Raw genomic sequence first — 13373 nt, forward strand, 5'->3', positions numbered from 1 at the left:
ATCATAATAACAAACTAATCATGATTTCTGTATCATAATAACAATGAAAACAATTAAAGCACTTACTTGGAGGCCTCGTACCTCTTTCTAATAACAAAATACACGCGTTAGTAACTTCAAGGAAAATATAAACAATTAAATTAAATAAATAAAAGAGAGATTTGGGACCAAACTCTCCTAAATTAAAACCTTTCACGTCTAGGACGAAGGCAACTTCGAACTTGGCAAGGTGTTTCTTGGTCTTGTGGATGTAGAATTTTGTATGCAAAAGGGTTGGTTTAGAAAGAGAGAGAGAGAGAGAGAGAGAGAGATTCTTGAAGAGAGAGAATTAGAAAACAAGAGAGTTGATGATTGAAAACGAAGATTTTAGGAGGCTATTTATAGATAAAATCAGCCGGACGGATAGAAAAACAAATCAAAGTTTCGACGAGAATAAAACAGGTTAGCGCCAGGCGCTAATCCCTGTCCTCAGGCGCTAATCTTTAATTTCACGCGTTTTCTTAGTTTTGATAAAATATAGCCGTACAAAAGGGAAAAATCATATTTTCCTTAAAAACACTCTTTTATTCTGATTAAAACTCCAAAAAGTCAACCAAAGTCAATTTATCAATGCTAATTGAATTAGGAATGAAAAGAACCTTCTTGAAGAATCTAGAAGACTAAAATCAATTCTAATTGCATTAGGAATGATAAATTCATATTAGGTCCTCCTCTAGATCATTGGGCCGGATATAAATATTAAACCGGGCCCAGTTTAGTAATTTGGTCATAACTTCCTCATTATTCATCGAAATTGGGCTTATTATATATCGTTGGAAAGCTCTTTTCAAGCCCCATCCAACTACACCATTATTGGACCCTTGTTATGGAACAAACTAAACAAGATTGGCTGTTTTCTTAAAATAGGTTTTCAAAAACAAAGAGAAAGAAAAGAAATAAAAACTATCCGCAACACTTTACTTTCCACACTTTCACTTCATTCGATTATGATTCGACGCTAAAGGTACTCATCATTGGGTTTGGTTTTGGGGAGACATAAATGGGTGTCTACAGGCACATTTTGGACTTCGATTCTTCGGCCCAATCCAAATTTCCTCTTCGGGTCTTGAATACTCTGTCCAAATGCCTTAGAATTTCGAGTGTTAAGCCCTTAATCACCGGTTCAATGACTCTAACCGGCCTTGGGCTACAAAAACTGGTCGTGCTCCTCCAATGCTCGTAGATACTCCATAATATCTCGGGAAAATTCTCCAAAAGTGAAAATCCCTACAAAAGTCAACCAAATCTACAAAAAACACTAGAAAACACCAATTAGTAATAAAAGTGGCTCATAAAGATCCAAAAACACTACTAATTATGACCAAGGGATGGGGGAAAAACACTATATAAATTAGACACATCAAACTCCCTCAAGCCAAACCTTTGCTTGTCCTTAAGCAAAGATATCATCAATGAATAAATAAATATGCTTCACCCCAAAAAGTAAAAATCAAGCACAAACAATTCAAGGTAAATCTAATAAACATGCTTCAACATCAACCAATCTCATCCATCTAATTATTCTTCCTCCCTAACAATTGTCAAATAGAGCAAACCACAAGAGCATATAGAATTCAAGACTAGTGCTTACACACTCAACTCTCATTTATGTGGCGAGTAAAAGATGTAATTGATCGCTCTCCAACCAACCCCTTTAACGTGAACAATGCCCTCCCAACTCACACTATCGTGTGTTTAAAAAGATATACACTCAACCTACTAGTCGACTTGAAATATGTCAAATCATAACTTGCATTGATAAACAACACTTTCACATTCATACAACTCTATGCACAACGGTCGGAAGGTCTTTAAAGCTTGTAATGTAAGGCTAAGGTAAAGGGTAGGACATATTTGGGAAAATGTGAGAGAAAAACAATGCTCAAGGGAGCAAATCCTAATAACACTAAGGTCAAAAATAAATGATGACCAATCATCTCCAACATACTCAACTCCAACAAATGTTCACAAAATACAACATAAACAAAAATCCAACACTTACAAATTTTACTCATGAAGATATAAAAATGTAACACTTGAGCGAATAACAAACTTTAACTCTTCAAACTTGATTTTTTTCATTGAAACTCTATTTTTGTCTTTCTTTCTTTTGGCCAACCTTCACATAGAACACTTGAACTTTATTTTTTCATTGAAGTTCACTTATTTTTTTGACTTTTTTTTTCAAACTTCTCCTTTTTTTCATACCATCATACTTTATTTTTTCAAGAAAAATCAACTTAATTTCAAACTCATCAAAAATAAACTATGATCAAGAACATCATAACTTCCCAAAGCCCACCCAAATTGTGCAAATAAAAAGAACACTATAAACTCCCTCGCCTCACTCACTAATAGCTCCCCCAAGCCAAGCTTAGGACTAGTAACCAATGGGGCAAATATGGCTTGTAACGTGGCTAATAAACAACAAAAAGTCAAGGCAACAACATGGGTAGTGTAGACATCCATTTGTATCTCCCCAAAACCAAATCCAGTGATGAGTACCTTTCACGTCGAACCATAATCGAATGAAACAAAAGTGTGGAAAGGTCTAGTGTTGCGGAAAGTTTTAATTTCTTTTCTCTTCTCTCTGTTTTTAAAACTTTAATTTTAGAAAACAGCCCATCCAGTTTGGTTGGTCCATGATATGGGTTCAATAGTAGTGTAGTTGGATAGGGCTTGCAAAGACCTTTCCAATGATATTCTGATAAATATTGAGGAAGTTATGGCCTATTTACCAAACTAGGCCCGATTTGAGCCTTATGTGCGGCCCAATGATCTAGGGGAGGGCCTAATATGATTTATCATTCCTAATGCAATTAGGAATGGTTTTAGTTTTCTAGAATATCTAGAAGGTTCTTTTCATTCCTAATTCAATTAGCATTGATAAGTTGACTTTGTTGACTTTTCAGAGTTTTAATAAAAATCAAATAGCATTTTCGAAGGAATAATATTATTTTATCCTCCAGTACGGTAAATTTATCGGATTTTTTAAAACGCGTTAAAATCAAGACTGGCGTCCAACCCCAGGCCTTGGCGCCAGGAACCAGGCTTGGCGCCAGACGCTAGCCATTTTCATGGACAAATTATCTTTTTTGGCTGATTTTCTCTATAAATATCAGACTCTGTTTTTCATGGAACTTGTTTCCTGAGCGTCAAACTCTGTTTTGTTAAATTATCTTTTTTGGCTGATTTTCTCTATAAATATCGTATCAAAAACTCCGTTTTCATGGACGAATTGAATTCATTCGCAAGCTTTCTTCAAAAATCATTAATTCTTTAGCATTCTTTCATTCAATTCTTTCTTCTTACTTTGTTTTCATACAAAATTCCGCATTCATTAGATCAAGAAACACCTAGCCATATTCGAAGTTGCCTTCGCCCTAGACGTGAAAGGTTTTATTTTCTGAGAGTTTTGTCCCAAATCTCTCTTTCAATTATTTAATTTAATTGTTTGATTATTATTTTTCCTTGAAGTTACTAACGTGTGTATTTGTTATTAGAAAGAGGTACGAAGCATCAAAGTAAGTACTTTAATTGATTTATTGATATTATGATGTAGAAATCATGTTTAAATTGTTATTATGATTCCTAGTGTCATGTCTAGGTTAATTTTAATATTAAATATGATTGTTAGGATGCTTCCTATTCTCTTCCTAATGTTTATGATTGTTAGTATCATGTTAGGGTTAAAGATTTGATTTTTATTGCTTAGTGACATGCTAGGGTTTGTTATTAATCTTGTTAGTATCATGCCTAGGATCTTGCTATCTTTATTATGCTTTAATATTAACATGAACATGATTATGATTATAATTGTTATAATTTATGATGATTATGAATATTAATTATTATTATAACGATTATAATTATTGTTATGATTGTTTATTCTGTGTTGCTTGATTTATATTTATTGCTTGATCACCTTCATTGCCTGTTTAAAGGGAATTTGTACTTGTAATCACGCTTAATAAGATATTTAATAATCTTGTTAGGGTTAATGTGATTATAATTCAAGTGATCACCAATAATAGGTTTGTTTGTGAATTAATATTCAACCAACATAGATAAACAGGTTTAGGGTAATCCTATTGATTGCATGTTAATTAAAAAGCGCACATTAATACGATCAGAATAAAGTAGAGGCCTATTATTAGGGCAGGTTCGATCTCTTTTAGGTTGTATTTGTACCTTCATCCCCGAACCCTTATTTGGTTCTAGACCTTATGGAGTTGACGATCTCTTGGATCGTTAAGGGGTGTAACCTTCATCCTATGAAGGGTTTACAAGTTCCTAAAACTTGTTGGCGACTCTTTTGCTCTATCTTCTTCCCTTTTGGACGCCACCGTACTTTAGTGTATGATCACAGTGGGGTTCAAGCTAGTGGGATTTAAAGCTTTAAATTATTCCCTACAGTTTTTGGCGACTCCGCTGGGGAGGATTTCTATTTTAATTCCTGAATTTGTTTCGACAATGATTTAGAATGAGTGGATGAGACTCGAAAAGTTATAAGTATTTCATGTGCGTAATTTTGATTAACATTATTGTCATATGCATAAAAAGGATCTCATTGGAAAGACCATCCGTAATGAGTCAAAAACATAGGATTTTACATGTAGGAAATTTGAGGAATGTCTTTCACAACTAGGACTGAAATAACACCACGCGAAACTGTAAGATTTTATCGAGCACAGAAAGCTGCTGAGGCATGTGGGAAGTAGCGTCAGGGGCCAGAGCTTGGCGCCAGACATTTAGCCGTAGCGCCAGACGCCAGCATTGGCGCCAGGCGCTACAGTTAAAATTTGGCGCCAGTCACTGATTGTTGGCGCCAATTTCCCCCAATACCGAGCCAGAAATATGCGTTCTAATTTCGACCGGTTTTTCGTATTGTTTGCTCAATTCTACTTCCTGATTGAATTTTTTTCTCACTTTTCTGAAACCCATATGTGTTCTACATATGGACATAACCCTATGGGAATTCATGCTCCATCTACCCGATTGAACGTTCCGTGCAACAAAGGGTACATCCTAGATTGTTGAATTCACCAAACCATGGAAGCGAGTTTTTTCTAAAACTCGCGGTGTCCCATCCACTCGCGCCAACCCTTCACGGTTAGGCTTCCGCGCTGTGCATCCGGACAATTAACCATGGACCCTCTATTGACTTAACTATATCCCGAACTTTAGTGAACTAGAGCCATGGTTAGGTTGCGAACGCATTGCATCATATTGTGCCTACTTGACTAATTGTGCATTATTTGTTTTGCATATATATTCTATGTTTCTCTTAACTGTTTGTTGATTTGTGTTAAGAATAAAGAAATTAATAACTTAATGAACTTTGCCTAATTAATTAATTAATTCATTAATTATTTAATTTAAGTCAATAAAGTCTAATATCTTAATCGGAATTGACCTAGTACGACTTTAGGCTAACCCCAGTTGACTAATAATACCGAAAACAGTCCCAGACCGAAGCTCCAATACTGGCGCCAAGGTCTGAGCTGTAGCGCCACATGATGGAGTGTAGCGCCTAACAACACCTCTGTCGTCTGGCGCCAAGATCCACAGTGTGACGCCAGTCCTGTCGCTTGGCCGACAGTTCGGATTATTGGTCGAGTCATCACCTAGTGTCTAATTAACCATTTTGCTAATTAATTCGGTTAATTTTCGCTGTTAATAACACCTTGTCGAGTCATTAATCGAGTCTTAGTCACATAGTCTAGCCACATGGTCATAACACGAGTCTCAACATGTCACCTACACTCAAAAGTCTTAGCACACACTTTAAGTATGTGTCACCGTGTCTTAGGTTCATGCATGAGTTGGTCTTTCCGTCATTTGAGTTGGGGGTACGTTCTATTCCAATCTTTCTTTACTTCCTCCATCCATTGCATGATTGAATAGAGTTTGAGTCAAATAATTAACAATAATTATCCCCAAATTCCTTTTCCACAGTACTTGGTCAAGGAGAGAAGGGTGATTAATCAAGGACAACCTCTTTATTCAGGTCTCGCTTTTTGATAAACCGATTCGTCAAAAGAGGAAGGCTAAGAAGATAATGGCAACTCAAGAAGAAGTCAATGATCTTAAGAACCAACTGGCTACCGTGACTAGGACACTGAAACTTCTCGCACTTAGGGTTGATGACCCCGTGAAGCAACAACAGATGAACCTCATGCAAGAGAGTCTAAGCAAGCTATCTAGTGACTATAAATTTCAGGGAACAAGTTCGCAAGGGGTCTCGCTGGACATGGAACTTCTTCCATATAAGTTCAACGCCACTGACATCCCAAAATTCAAGGCAATAGATAATCCTTACTTTCATCTAAGAGCTTTTGAAACCATAATGAGTATTAAGGGTATCGATAAGAAGGTTTTTCCCTCTCTGTTCTCACTATCTCTTGAAATCGTTTGCCAACAATGGTACTTCTCCCTTGACAAGGAGAAAACCTCTACCTCGGAATCGATAGTAAACGCTTTCGTTGATAAGTACAAGTGCAATATCCAAGTTGAAACCGAGCATAGACAACTTGAGATGCTAAGACAAAAAGAGAATGAAGGCTTTACTTCTTTCTTTAATAAATGGAGGGAAACTTCCGCTAAGATGATTGAGGTCCCCACCGAAAAGGAGTCTGTGAGGATGTTTATTAAGAACCTTCAAGAGAAGTATTCAAAGCATTTAAAATATCAACACAACTTGAATACTTTCAAGGCCGTTTATGACATCGGAATTGAAATCGAAGATGACCTCGCAAAGAAAAAATCTACTAACAATAGTAACCATGGTGGCTAGAAAGGAAAGACGAGCGACAATCCTTCTTCTTCCGAAAACGCCCACTCTAGTAATAATGTTAGTACCTTTTACCATAATGATGTCTTAGCCGTAGACAATCAAAGATCTAAAAGGAAACCCAACCGAGAGTTCACACCCATTGGAATGACCTACAATGCTGCTTTCGATCGTCTCTATGATCGAGGATTAATCAAACCTATTGGCCCTACCGAGGATCCAACACCAAAAAATCGATCTTCAAGATGGAATCCAAATTCCTATTGCAAGTACCATCGAGGAAACGGTCATACCACTGATGAATGCTACAGGTTTCAAAACCTCATTCAAGATCTCATAGAAGCAAACAAGATCCCATTGCCTCTAGCTATCGAGAAGACCGGGTGATGATGAAGCGAACAACACAAGACAAGAGGCGAAATGCAATGACAAGATTTCATGACCTTTTTTTCTATTTCTTTTTCATTTTTTCCTTTCCCTAATAAGTCTAGCATAGGCACCTTTATTTTCCCTTAGATTAGTTTTTGTAGATGCTTTATTTATTTTCTTTTAATAAAAATGAGCATTTATTTCCTTGCATATGATCATCACATTGCATTGCAAAAAAAATAAAAAATAAATAAAAAAAAAATCCATGTCGAGCTAGGCACAAGGTATACCAATGATTTGAGGCACCCCTTGTAGCCACATCATGTCACCTTTCACCCTTCAAATATGCGATCCTTTTTTCATAAACCACTTTGAGCCTCGTCTAACGATAGACCCTTCTTTTTTCAACCTACATCTACCTAACCTTGGGATGGGATGGTGTGCAACGTATGCAATTCTAAAAAGCTTGAGTGATTTAAAAAAGATCAAAATAAATAGAAAAAATAAGCAAAAGCAAAAAAATAAATAAAAGTGTACAAAAGGGCAAGTGTTCCAATGTTTTTGATATGAAAATATCTTCGATAAGAACACGTCTCAGATTGCGTCTCTTATCGAGTGCTCGGTACCGTGCCTGAGAAACATGAATGCCAAGTGAGTGATAGACCGCATGATCGAGATTGCTCACAATTATAAATATGAAATAAATGCTAAAGCAAAAGAAAGAGCTAAAAAAGAGTAGAAAACCTCAAGCATGAAAATACAAATATTCAAAAGCAAGGTTGCACACCTTGGGGGCTTATCTAGGGTCTTGAGCCTTTATCCCTTTTTTCTATAACCTTTAGCCTAACCAAGTTACAACCCTTAAAAGACCTTTTTGAGGTATACACACTTGTGCAAGGTTCGGCTAGAGCTACGTTCGGCCTGATTCCTAACGGATACATAGGCAACCTCACATCGAGGTGTGGCCGTAATAAACATCCATTTACATTCACATTAACACACTCACACCATGATCATATCAAGGGATTCCCTATGCTCATCCCTATTCATTTAGAGCTAGACTTGGGGGCTTGATCCCTACATCATTAGCTTACCTTGCCTAAGAGTCACCACCATTTGACTCTGTTAACAAATAATATCTTTTCACAGACTTAGCTCTTGCGGCCTAGCTTTAGTGTCACTATCACACAGATACATGACCAAATACTTCCCCTAGGAACCCTTTGTCATGAAATCACAACGTTGAAGCATGCTTTGTCATATCAACATCACTCATCAATCATAGTTGTCATTACATAGAAGTATGAAGTGCTTAGTCTCCGTGCCTAAGTTACCTAAATGCTTTCATCATTGAGTCAACAGTTGAGATAGCCTAGGATGGATTAATCCTTGAACCATGAGAGATAGTATCAAAAAAACATTTGATTAAGCTCATTCAACATGCATCTTCAAAATTTTGATTTTCTTTTTCACGTCTTTCTTTTTCGGGAGAAAGTCGGTACCCTCCACAAAATTGACGGAAAATTTTTGCTTTTTTGCATTTTTTCGAGTCGCAAGATCACATTACAATGCACACACGAGTCATGTACACATTGAGTCATGTCGTGCCATATCACATTGATTTGAGTCTAACACATGTGTCATTACACTTCGAGTCGAGTCAACCTCGAGTCAGTCAAACATATCGAGTCAAGTTTATATCTTGAGTCGTGTCAAGTCGATGAGTCAAGCAACATTAAGCCTTAGGTCAACCCTAAGAAAATTAAAAAGATTGGCAAAGTTCTATAGTCTAAAATAAATACACGTGCAGCAGAATAGGGAAGACTCTACTCCAATTATTGGCTTTAGAGATATTTCAGCAGCGACAGAGCTCGAAGCCTCTCAAAAAGGTGATTTCGACCTCATGCAGCAATTTCGGGTTCCTTGGTACGCCAGTTAGCCCCTATAAGAAATTTGACATGATTAGTAGTCGGCTCGATTACAATCGTAGTAAGTGATTGACCTGACAAAAAGTCGTCTCACTTAGCTTAAGCGCCTAAAACACTGGCTCATTACAATCGGTTCAAAAGCAAGCACTTAAACGACAATATTTCCAAATATGGATTGTCGCGCATTCTTCTTAAACGACAATTTTTCCAAGATAGGATTGTCATCTCTGGAAAAGTTTCCAAGCATGGATTGTCGTGCTCCTTCTTTATTGGCAAGTTTTTCCAAGTTCGGATTGTCATACATTCATCGGCTCGTTGGCAAGTTTTCCAAGATTGGATTGTCATACACCCAATTCCCTATGGAAATATTTCCCAAAGGATTGTTGTAGGTCTCTATTCATCATAAATTTCGGAAAAGGTTCCTCAACGTGGATTGTCATTCATTTTAGTAAGTGGCAAATTTTCCCGAAGTGGATTGTCGGTCGACTCTTTTTTGCAAATGTTCCAAGACGCAGATTGTCAATTGTGGCAATAATTTCCTAAAAGGATTGTCACATAAGCGTTGGCAAATTTCCAAGATGGATTTCTTTCAAGAGTTATATTCCAAGATGTGGATTGTCGATCGTAGCAAAGTTCTTATGAAAGATTCTTACGAAGCATTGGAAACTTTTCCCAAGAATTGGATTTTGGAAAATTTTCTGAGATACGGATTGTCGCTTCATCGTGGAAACATTTCCAAGGATGGATTGTTACGTGGCATTGACAACTTTCCCTAAATCGGATTGTCATACATCGTACAAAAGTTGTGTTGGCAACTATTCCCAAAGAAAAGAGGATTGTCATCACAGCAAAAGCACCGACATACTGGTTCACAAGCAGCAAAGCGACGACTTACTGGCATAGAAAATATTAAAAAGTAGTGATCTTTTCGAAGACTATCACAGCGGAAAAAAGAAGCTCTTTGTTCAGAACGTCAAAGCAGCAAAGTGGCATTCCCTAGCTTGCGGAAAGTTGTCACAAACAACTGAAGGTAATTTCGGGTGAAGTTGTCTTCGATCATATTCCCTTAGGCATGGAACATGATCATATTGCGAATGAGGATTGTTTCAAGAGAAATAATCTTCGATAGTACTCCCTTGGACGTGGAATATTATCAATGCGGATGGGGATTATTTCGAGAGAAATAATCTTCGATGATATTCCCTTGGACGTGGAATATTATCAATGCAGAGGAGGATCGTTTCAGGCGAATAAATCTTCTAATTTGGAAGCAGTTACCGGCGTAGCAGTTTTCAAGCGAGATGACATTCTCTAGCTTGCAGGAGGTCATCAAAATAATCGGTTACTTTCAGAGACGTGTGCTCGAATGTGGAAGATATGCGTTTCTTAACTCTTCTATTTGTTTAACAAACGCTAGTTTTGCAGGTATCGGCGTTACAAAATTGATTTAGAATCGCAGAACGTTCTGAATCATTCTCCGTCCCTATCGATACTTTGACTTTTGTTTTCGAAACTTGCGTTTCTCCAAACTCAGTCATAGTGGGGGCTTCTGTAGACACCCATTTGTGTCTCCCCAAAACCAACCCAGTGATGAGTACCTTTCACGTCGAATCATAATCGAATGAAACGAAAGTGTGGAAAGGTCTAGTGTTGCGGAAAGTTTTAATTTCTTTTCTCTTCTCTCTGTTTTTAAAACTTTATTTTTAGAAAACAGCCAATCCAGTTTGGTTGGTCCATGATATGGGTCTAATAGTAGTGTAGTTGGATGGGGCTTGCAAAGACCTTTCCAATGATATATTATAAGTCCAATTCCGATGAATATTGAGGAAGTTATGGCCAATTTACCAAACTGGGCCCGGTTTAAGCCTTATGTGCGGCCCAATGATCTAGGGGAGGGCCTAATATGATTTATCATTCCTAATGCAATTAGGAAAGGTTTTAGTCTTCTAGAATCTTCTAGAATGTTCTTTTCATTCCTAATTCAATTAGCATTGATAAGTTGACTTTGTTGACTTTTTAGAGTTTTAATCAAAATCAAATAGCATTTTCGAAGGAATTATATTATTTTATCCTCCAGTACGGTAAATTTATCGGATTTTCGAAAACGTATTAAAATCAAGCCTGGCGTCCAACCCCACGCCTTGGCGCCAGGAACCAGGCTTGGCGCCAGACGCTAGCCATTGGTGCCTGGCGTCAGCTAGCCAAGGTTGGCGCCAACCTTGTTTCCTGAGCATCAGACTCTGTTTTGTTAAATTATCTTTTTTGGCTGATTTTCTCTATAAATATCGTATCAAAAACTCCGTTTTCATGGACGAATTGAATTCATTCGCAAGCTTTCATCAACAATCATTAATTCTTTAGCATTCTTTCATTCAATTCTTTCTTCTTACTTTGTTTTCATACAAAATTCCGCATTCATTAGATCTAGAAACACCTAGCCATATTCGAAATTGGCCCTAGACATGAAAGGTTTTAATTTCTGAGGGTTTGGTCCCAAATCTCTCTTTCAATTATTTAATTTAATTGTTTGATTATTATTTTTCCTTGAAGTTACTAAAGTGTGTATTTTGTTTTTAGAAAGAGGTACGAAGCATCAAAGTAAGTACTTTAATTGATTTATTGATATTATGATGTAGAAATCATGTTTAAATTGTTATTATGATTCCTAGTGTCATGTCTAGGTTAATTTTAATATTAAATATGATTGTTATGATGCTTCCTATTCTTTTCCTAATGTTTATGATTTTTAGTATCATGTTAGGGTTAAAGATTTGATTTTTATTGCTTAGTGACATGTTAGGGTTTGTTATTAATCTTGTTAGTATCATGCCTAGGATCTTGCTATATTTATTATGCTTTAATATTAACATGAACATGATTATGATTATAACTGTTATAATTTACGATGATTATGAATATTATTATTATTATAACGATTATAATTATTGTTATGATTATTTATTCTTTGTTGCTTGATTTATATTTATTGCTTGATCACCTTCATTGCCTGTTTAAAGGGAATTTGTACTTGTAATCACGCTTAATAAGATATTTAATAATCTTGTTAGGGTTAATGTGATTATAATTCAAGTGATCGCCAATAATAGGTTTGTTTGTGCATTAATATTCAACCAACATAGATAAACAGGTTTAGGGTAATCCTATTGATTGCGTGTTAATTAAAAAGCGCACATTAATACGATCAGAATAAAGTAGAGGCCTATTATTAGGGTAGGTTCGATCTCTTTTAGGTTGGATTTGTTCCTTAAACCTTAACCCTTATTTGGTTCTAGACCTTATGGAGTTGACGATCTCTTGGATCGTTAAGGGGTGTAACCTTCATCCTATGAACGGTTTACAAGTTCCTAAAACTTGTTGGCGACTCTTTTGCTCCATCTTCTTCCCTTTTGGACGCCACCGTACTTTAGTGTATGATCACAGTGGGGTTCAAGCTAGTGGGATTTAAAGCTTGAAATTATTCCCTACAGGTAGCAAGAAGGGAACAAATATTTCTAAAATCATCTGAAGGCTACCTAAAAGAACAAATGCCTACGTCCTCCACAATGTGCATAATAATGAGTCATATAAACATTACTAATAGTTGCAAACAAATACTCAAATTCATAAACATACCAGGAACTATCACACAATTCCTAACCAAATCAACTAGTCAAGCACTCTATTCACAAGCAGTTGGGCAAAATTGACGCATGTTAGGACATCTAAGCAATCAAACTTCAAATCGTGATCAACAAATCCACATTACTTATCATCATATACCAAGAAACAAAATAATATTTTTCAAACATGGGGTACAGGGAAGCATGATTTAGGGGCACAGGGAAGCATGATTTACAATTCATTGGAACGTATTTTTGGATTTTTTTTTATTTTTCAATTTTTTTGTATTTTTCAAATAAGAAAGCAATAAAACTATCCTAGAAAGCAATAAATCTAATCTAAGAAAACACACCAAAAACAAAAGAAAGGGAAAAAAGAAAGATACCTAATCCAAAATCTCCCCCAAGCCAGAATTGGACAATGTCCTCATTAGCTCGGGAACTAGCCTAGCTGGCTAATCCTCATCATCCTCATCCATGGAGCCGAAACCTCCACCGCTACCACCTGCACTAGAAGAGCTACCACCAAAATAGTTAGGCTGAAACCCCCCCCACCCAGTCCCCCAAAAGGTATGTCCAGGCCGTACCCGTAGAAAGATGAATAGTCAGTATAAATACCACGGG

Source organism: Chenopodium quinoa, unplaced genomic scaffold (assembly GCF_001683475.1).
Source record: "Chenopodium quinoa cultivar QQ74 unplaced genomic scaffold, ASM168347v1, whole genome shotgun sequence".
NCBI classification, from domain to species: domain Eukaryota; kingdom Viridiplantae; phylum Streptophyta; class Magnoliopsida; order Caryophyllales; family Amaranthaceae; genus Chenopodium; species Chenopodium quinoa.